Source organism: Ascidiella aspersa, chromosome 2 (genome assembly GCF_963924565.1).
Source record: "Ascidiella aspersa chromosome 2, kaAscAspe10.2, whole genome shotgun sequence".
In the NCBI taxonomy this organism is placed as follows: domain Eukaryota; kingdom Metazoa; phylum Chordata; class Ascidiacea; order Phlebobranchia; family Ascidiidae; genus Ascidiella; species Ascidiella aspersa.
This window is the reverse complement of record NC_139448.1, coordinates 19,577,986-19,587,769: the sequence shown is the minus strand read 5'-3', so window position 1 is coordinate 19,587,769 and position 9,784 is coordinate 19,577,986.

Here is a 9,784-nt window from a genome sequence, read left to right as displayed (position 1 = left end):
TAATATAGCCTACAACTCCATGGTTGATTGGGGGGAAGTGCGGGGCCCATGGAACATGGGGACCAATGGAACACTGGCATATTGCGCCCCCTGTTGGCAAAACTAAATAAAATTTTGGTTGTGGAGATGAGATTTTGTGTACAGAACATTGTCCAAAAAGTTCTACATCGTGCTTTTGGAAATGGTTGATTTATTTCAATTTTTTACTTTTCTAGGTGAAAAATGTACTTTTTAGCTTGATATTCGTAAGGTGTTTTGATGGTCTTTAGGTAATTTTAAAGCAGTGAATATTTTTTTGTGGAGAGAGGGGATATCTAGGTACATGTTGAAAGTAAGTTTGATTAATTGTATTCAGAGTACTGGCTATAGCCATGAGTGTGTTTATCAAAAATGGCGATTAGAGGACCTTTGGAACAGTCTGTTCCATTGGTCTCTCGATCATTTTGTGATCATATTCTTAGATTTTAAGGATAGTAGTATGCCAACTTTTTAGACAAGAACATCTAAAAAGGGGTTGTTCACTGAGGACCAGAGCTGCGGAGTCGGACTCGAAGGAGTTGGACTACTCGAGTAAGACCACGTAAAAGAGTCCCGAGTCCGACGTGCCCATGCGCAGTACCAAAAACTGATACTGCCGTCAATTGCAGTTTGTAATAGCGGAATAGCATATTGTGGATACCATTTATTGTGGGTGGATGAATTATATGACATCCCTATGAGTGGATTGCTAAATATCCACAGTATTTAGTTACGTTAATTGGCGGAATATAGGCTGTAAAGTCAGAGTCATACTCGGGACTCGACAAAATCGCCCATTTGACTATTATCATATTTGCAGACATATTCTCCTAAAAATGAAAAACAATTGATATAATAAACCCGGGTTACAAATTCTACCAGCAATAAAAAAAATATCATTTCAGCATTTTGTGCTTGTTTTCATGTGTTTTTATTTTATTTCTTAAAATAATTTTTTTTGTGCCACTATTTCTACACCATTAAGGCATTAACTGAGAAGTTATGCACTTCAGGAATATTCAGCGCAGTGGTTTTAGATGCAGTCATGCTCTGTTCCATAGATCCCATGGGGTGTTTCATAGGTCCTGTGGGGTGGGACCGATGGAACAAAAAGTTACGTTTTTTATATTTAAAAAATAACTTAGAACGATATGTCAGATTTCAATTATTTTTTTTATGTAGGTATCCATAGCCGTAAGCTTTCCAAAGAAAAAAACCGCGAGTGTTTGTGAGTTGTATTTCGAAAGATATTACCGAAAAAACAAATCCGTTTCATGGGTCCCGTACTTCCCCCTACGATAAAAAATCACAATTACAGTATCAATCTCTCGTGAGGTTCAAAACAACTAGTGTATTCTGGCCATATGAGTTGCATAGCACGTTTACAACATCCATAATGCATATTTTTATTGCAAAATCTGACTTTTGTCAAAAAATGGGCTAAAATATCATGTGTTTTAATTTTAAGCGTGTTTACCTTAAAGTGTAACAGAATTTCATGCAAACAATGTTTATAAACTATGTCCCATAATGAAATAATTTATTATTTTGATATTCAGGCAGGAAAGGTTTCGAAAAAAACGTAGGCTTATGTATATTAATTAGTTTTAGACTCTATAAAACTGACAAAAAGCTAAAAAGCCTAATGATTTTTCTGACATCAACCACGTTAATAAAATGATTTTTGTTGTCAAAAAAGCCATTCTGGCAAGCCTTACGTATGTCTATCCTATACTTTTCAGGTGTCTGTCTGTGGTACTTTTTCATATAGCCATTATTTTTTTTCGTTTTTATATTACGTAGGCTAACTATTAAAAGTTTCGTGTAAGGCCTGGTCAGGGTCGCATGAAATCATACATTATTATATCTTATACAAAAGTGTGACTTTAAAAGAATGCTTTAAATATCCTTATTTTGACAAGCTGTTCAGAATATAGGAATTGGTAATAATAGCATACAAGTTTAATTTCAGAAAAAACGTAAAGGCCTAAAAGTTTTATTGAAATGAACCGTGGGCTGGATTAAATTAAAATGTTTGGTTGGCCGGATGCCGCCCGCGGGTTTCAGTAAGTTCAATAAATCCTAGATGGGAGCATCTCTTTGCGTCAAAACAAGCATAAAGTTCGCATTGAAAGTTCTAATAAAATTCCTTTCCTAAACATTTGTTGTTTTTTAAGGCCGGTTCGCCCAAAATTTTAGCTTTAAACCGGTCCGCAGTGCCAAAAAGGTTGCCGAAACCTGCATTTGTCCACTTTGTAATATAATATCTTATTCGTGATTACCTAAACAAAATTTATTTACAACCTTTAGACATGCAATGGAAAAAAAGCTTTTGAAATGGCAACTTATAAGACAGCAACTTTAACTTGGTAATTTTAACATGACAATGCCAAAATTGTTTTAAATTTGCGGATACGGCGTGTTCAAATCTGTCGATCAATAATTCAAACAGGGCACGCTAGAAAAAATCGTACCGAATTTGTCGATCAATAATGCAAGCAGGGCAGGCTAAAAAAACAACTAGCCTGCAGTGAGGTTTGAACTCATCACGACCTCGGTTATACCGGGACGTCTCTCTACCAACTGAGCTACAAAGGCTCAGAGAGGAGCGAGTTTAACAACCACACGCCTATGCTTGTCACAAGCAACTTCATATTGAAGGGGATTTACAGTACCATATCATTATTCAATGAACACATGTACACACATATGGTATGACCGAAGGAACTGTAGCAGATTTTATTAATTTCCTGGGTGAACGACAGGCAGCTGAACCAACTGCCATAAACAAGAAATAAAAGGATAATAATTGCATTCTTGTTGCCTGTTGTTCACCCGTATGTGGAAGATGAAGAGACATTCAATGACGTTGTTCAAACCCTAAAAAAAGGTTACATTGTAAAGCAAAATAGTATTTATGCCCGGCACCTTCTCGTAATTTAGACACCAAAAACTCGAAGAATATATTTCCGAATATTAACAGACATTTAAAAACAGGATTTTTTAGGACGGCATACGCCGAACAAAGATATGAATAACGAGATATTGTTTTATATATGGACTCTCCTCGTCCACAATTAGGGAACGATTGCTGGAAACTGAATAATTCAATCTAAAAAGGGCTTAGGAACTTACTGACAGCTTAACGTCAAAAATACGCTAGGGGTCAGGCCATTTCACCTTTTGCAGCAGCTGTTTCAGAAAGTCATAATTCAATTACTGACATTTATGCGTGCCCAGAAGATTCCACTCTTGCTGTCGCAAACCGAAGAAAATTTGCTATTTTTGTGAAAGAGGATTAGGATTACACTGGTCGCTCGAATTGTCCTGCATGTGAATTAAGCTACTTGCTTTAATTGTGCTAAGAAAGGACATTTTGTTGTCAAGTTCGAAGTTTATACCAAAGTTATGATAGACTCAGAAATTTCACTTCTATTGCATATTCTCTACATTCTGACAATCCTAGAAAAGAACTTTCTACTGGTAAAATCTCTGAAAGCAATATTTCACTCTGGAGCTTTAACAATCGTGTAAACAAAAATATATGTGATAATCCGGGACTTAAGCCTATTGGATCTTCATCTGTTAAATCTATCGCTCGTTCTAAATTACCTGTAAAACGAAAAGGTGTCGCTAACATTGTAGTTTTAGGTCGGCAGTATCACAATTTATAAATTAGTAGCCATATCCTTGATGAGCTTTGTGCAGATGTCATTCTTATCCAGGAACTCTTAAAGATGCGTTTTAAGGGACCGGTATCCTTTTTAATGGAAGGTCAATGGGCTGCTTTGGACTCGGCGATACATAACTTGTTTTCGCGTTTTGGAGATTAGTATATTTTATACCGATTTCAATTTATATTTTAGAGCAAGAGACTCTAAGCAACTAACCACAGTATTGCGATTAGGAATTCAAATTGCGTTTTAAAACGATAATTTTCTGCATTATTGGCTACTGTGCTTATTTAATTGCACGACGTAGTCAACAGCAACCCGTTGGAAGCAGCAGCATCTCCAAGGTATTGGTTGGTAATGTTTTATTAGTTTACCACATATACTTTATCTTCATTATGTTTTTTTAGATTAATTTCAGGATGTTGGAGGACACAAGAGGACTGATCCGCCTCATAAGGCGTTCCACTCAGGAGCGAAGACTGGTATTTGTTATTTAGTGTATATTTAGGTTACATTTGAAAATCGCCGCGATCGGTTATGAATATTAATATATCGATTATCTTCAATTCAATCACTTAGACTCTAAGGCCTATCCAAGAATAAATTATGACAATTTCAGTATCGTTGAAAAGGTGTGATAAATGTCGTTATAAAAATATAGGTCTTAGCTGGGACAGTAAGAAATGTCTAATAAATTTGGCCGAATATTGTTAAGATAAAAGTTCACGATATTGCACTATTAAATTATAAAATACTTCAAAATGTATTCCTTAGACAAGATACGCTAGAGCAGCGTTTCTTAACCGGTGCGCCGTGGTAGGTGGCTATGTTGCGTCGCAAGGAAATAAAAAAAATGTTTCAAAAAATTCTGTATTATTTTTAGAATTAGCAACTGAAAGTGGGTTCCAGCAATGGGACAAAAATAAATAACACTAACGCCATTAGAATAACACTAACGTCGTAATAAAACACAGTTCGGAATAAGATCGAAATAGGACTAATAGCTAAACGTCGGAAATAGATGCCAGTACGGCGGCGGCGCCTAATCGTCTCATACCCATTTCTTGCGTATTTTGACATTATTAAGGCCACAGACCTTATACCGAAAATGTATTGGGTTTTATTATGGCGTTGGTCTTATTTCTATGGTATGATTTAACTTTAGCAACTTTTTGAATCTGAATTCTGGAATTCGAAATTGGAATATTTAAATGACATATCAAACGCTTGAATAGTTTAAAATTGTCAATGCAGAATAAAATAAAAACATCATTTCATTCCAAAATAAAACTGAAGCTTTTCTTAAAAACAATAGGAGTTTAAAAAAGCAAAGTTGAAGCTGTTTGTAAATAAATAAAAAAATTCACTTAGATTTTTATTTTTTAATAATGTCACTATACTTTCTATCAATAAACACTGAGCAATATAACTGAATTTATAGCCTTTTTATAGTCACAATGGCTGATGTTGGCTCTTCTCTAAAGGAGGAAGAGACACTAGCGGGACTCAATCCATAAGATCGAAATTAGAGCAACATCAACTTCGGCATAAAACACAGTTCGGAATACGACCAAAATAGGACTAATACGTAATAACGTTTAAATCAAAATACGATCTAAATATATCGGAATAAGCAGAATAAGGCTTTTTTATTTTAAACCATTTATTTACCCTTCCCCCCTAACTCTCCCCTAATAATTTCAACCAGTAACCCAAATTCGATTTCTACCCATTACCCGCGCCTAACCCCAAACAGAGTATAACGTTCGTTGTACGCGCCCCGGTCTATGGGTAGAACGGTATATGAGGCTAAATACTTGTAGTGAAACGCTTTTCCTATTTCAGACACAAAACAATCAACGACAGTTTCAATTGGAAGCTTGTTTCCTAAATCCAGAAAAGGCAAAGATGTTGGCACAATACACGAAGGAGGCGGTTTCTACACAAAAGAAAATGTGTCAAATACAATAAACTCGTTGCACAATTTCAAATAGCATGCTCACCAATATTTTGGGAACCGGGAAAATCTGGAACAAGTAACGTCAGTTACATCCCCAACGCCTAAAAACACAAGCAATGTAACAAACAATACATCATTATGACGTCACACACATAAACTTACCAAAGGTTTTAGGCCAGACTTGGGCAACATACGGCCAGGCCCGCCAAGCGATTTAATCCGGCCCGCGGCTTATCTAAATTAAAATTTGCATTTTAAAACAAATAGCCTATGGTCTCAGTTTTTTCTTTTGTTTAAATTCGATCCAAATTGCACATCTGTGCATAACAGCCATAACACACAACGTAATAACAAGCTCGTTAGCTTAATTGTTTTATAGCGTCGGAGTATGACGTCATATTGCGTATATTTGGGATCCTATTTTTGACCCGCGCCGCCGCAACATTTTAAATTTCTCATGCGGCCCGCGGTTAAAATTAATTGCCCACCGCTGTTTTAGGCAAATGTAGTAAAGAAAGAGCGATATTACCACGATCTACGAGTTTACAAGGCAAGACAACAGCAGTGTAAATACTACATAAGACGTTATCTTATAGGCCTACACAAGACCGTTAATGCTGGGCGAACAGAATACTTGCTGTGTCATCGTGGTAAATTTAGCAAAGGTTACATTACACATTGACATATCACCAGGGCTGCAAACCCATATTATACACAACGCAACTCACAAAGAATAATCGGCGCTTGTCTACAATCCTACCACATTTATTTTAGCAGTTACGAAATGAGTTGTCAAAGTTAAAATTTCAAGGAAAGACATAAATATGGTAAAATTTATATAATAACAATACTTGAAACACCCAAACCCAAACGCTAACTCTCACCCTAACCCAAATATTGTTAGCAACATAAACCCCCGGACGAAAATGTAGTAGAATTCTAGACCAGGCCAAATAACCTTCCGTGCAACAAATATTTCCTTTTACACAAAAATCAGGAATACATTTGCACCAAGTAGGCTACGACGGTCTGGCAAAAAGAAAATGTATCACAGAGGCAAACAACCTGGTGTCAAATCAGCGGCCCTTTCAAACTACGACGCCCAAACGTCGACACAAAAAATCGGCCGATGCTAAAACGGTGTCCACCAACCGTCTCATACCCTGTTCCTACAGTTTCAGACGATTTTAGATCAGGGAGGCGTTTTTTAGAACAGGAAGGCGAACTGGAACCGAACCGGAAATTTATAAACGGGTGGGTCAATATTTTCCGAACCTGGACAGTTTTTCGTAAGATTTTATAAAGCCAAACCGGAACTGAACCGAATAATTTGAAAGAACCCCAACCTGTCACAAAAGCGGTTCACTCCAGCACAGCGGTTCCCAAACTGGGGTCCGCGGACCAAATGGGGTCCGTACAGCAGTTTCAGAGGGCCCGCAAGGAGAATTAGTCTTTAAGTATTTCAACATTAGGCTTCAACGAATCTTTTTAAACATTATCTGTCATCATTATTGTCTTTAGGTATGCTTTATCATTCGAACATATAGCGTGCTTTCTGATGCCGATTGTGACATCATAAAGCAACTATTATAATGTACTACCTGCTATCAGCGAATCGTTCGTATTAGTCAGAAAGCTGTTACATTAGAATTAGAAAGAATCGTGCTGCACTAGTGTACTACAAGAAACATGGGTCAACTGACCCTTGAACTTTTATAGGGCCGCGAAATTTCAGAATAATTGCAACGGGTCCGCCAGGGAAATTTTTTAGAAAAGTTTGGGAACCGCTGCTCCAGCATGACATAACAACTTGTATTTTACAGAGTCAAGTTAGGCCATGTTCGAAATTAAATAAAAAATAGGAATATTGAAATAAAACTTAAATAAAACGTTTATTTTCATTTTTAGACATTTCAATAATGAGTTGCTGTTTTTTTAATACGTCACGAAACTTAGATTAAATGACTTACAATTCAAAGATTATACTCTACATGAATTGACCAACATTTTCTAGATTTAACGCAACTTATATTGTATTCGAACCGGAACTTTATGAACCAGTTTTGAAAATAAATTTAGTCGGACCTGAACTGAACCGGAACTTTTAAGTTACTCCGAACTGAACCGGATTCCGAAATAATCTTTGAACCCGAACCGAACTCGAACCGACAAAGTCGCGGATCCACTCCCTGCTTTGTCGTTGGTATTAATGCTATATGGTAATATATATTATTCTGATTTAGATGTTGTAGCTTTGTGGGTCTAATTCAGGGGTTCCCAACCAGGGGTACTCGTACCCCTTGGGGTTACGAAATTGAACATCAAGGGGTACGAACTTCCTTGGGCCAATGAGCAGTTTTATAAACAGATTTCACTGTACAGTTTTATTTTACGACATTTAGCGATTTTTGTGTGAAATAACCGTTTAACGCAGTGGTCGGCAAACTGTGGGCCGCAGAGCCATTTTTGGTGAACCACGAGTTACTTTTGAATAGCTTAGTTAGTGTTACTTATAATGTATAGTTGTGGGCCGCGTGATAGCCGTACATTCATTGCACTTTATTTTAAAAGTTGGTGTGGCATAGAATTATTAAATTGGTTCATCTTGGAAGGGCCGACGTGCCTAATGTGGTCCTGGGAGCTTGTCGAACTATAATTATTTTTTTTCAACTTAAACCGTATGTTATTCAAAAAAATTTCGCGCTTCGCGCGTACATTTTTGCATGTCTTACATTATGATATGTTTTGGGCACCAAGGCGCTGTTTCATATTTCACCTTAAAATACACTATCCTGAATTCGCCACTTTTTAATAGTGCTTTTACTTAGTGGGCCTTCAATAACTCTGAAAAGAGTACTTGGGGCTGCGACAAAAAAAGTTGCCGACCACTCGTTTAACGTTTAAATGAGCTATAAAAGCATTATATATCTGAAAATTTCCATCAGAATTTTTTGGGGGGTACGAGGAACGCTCTGACCTGACAAAGGGGAACGAGCAGCACAAAAGGTTGGGAACCCCTGGTCTAATTGTTTTTTTTTCATCCAGAACCCTTAGGCCTACTGTGTGTTTTCATAATTTACAATATTAGAAGGCCTATTTTATTTTTTTCTCTTGCATCTTATCCTATAAAAAAGCATACCGTACTTTGTAGATAATAAAATTAGGACAAGATACCCAAACAAAGTTTGCGCTCGCATCGCTCGCAAGGTGCGCCGCCACGCTTTCGAAGGTTCCCAAGTGAGCCCTATAGGGTAAAAAAGGGTTAGGTACACTGCGTTAGAGGCTATAGACCAGTGGTTCGCAACCTTTTATGCTCTGTGGCCCCCTTTGAAAAACGCTCAACCCTCGTGGCCCCCTGTTTATAAAAAAACTAGCCTTGTATTTAATGTGTTTTCACGTTTTACTACTACACGTTAATAACCAATACAGCTATTAAACGAAATTTAACGAAAAGGGCACTTAATTTTTAATAATTTAACAAATCATGGAGTTATTTTACTTTAAATTAACTTAGATAGTCATTGCAAAGCTTTTCTTGTACACCGCATTTTATCTCGGATCTGTTTTGTATTAAGACAAGCGAATGTCATTACATACGTCAAGACGATCTTTGGATTTCAGCCTAAAGTTGACCGTGAGTAACCCCGTAGCGCGATTTGCGCGTTTTACGATGGAATGTTTCTTTTGCAACTTAACGCCCTTTAAAAATAATGCGAACTCTCAGTTAGTTGCTCGCCCAACAGCATTTGCATTTTACAGCATTTTGACACTTTATAATCAGGCCACCGTTTTAGGAAAGCCACGTTATTAGGCTACACGAAGGGCACAATTTAATTGTTTTGCCACGGCGATAGGCGGCGTTACTCTTGCCAATCGCGTATTTACGACTAGGCATAACTTTCCGCAATAAAACGAACAAATTTTATCAGTTCCACTTACCCGATATCAACGGCAGAATTGGATTCGACTACAATTTAGATTCGTATTTTAAAAAAACACAAATTTAAGTTTACTGGCAAATTTTGGAAATAATAACAAATGGGTAGTTGTGTTTTGCAACACTACAACCTAGCTAGAGAGTTATCCCTGTGGCCCCCAAACACCGCTCCGTGGCCCCCCAAGGGGACCGAGG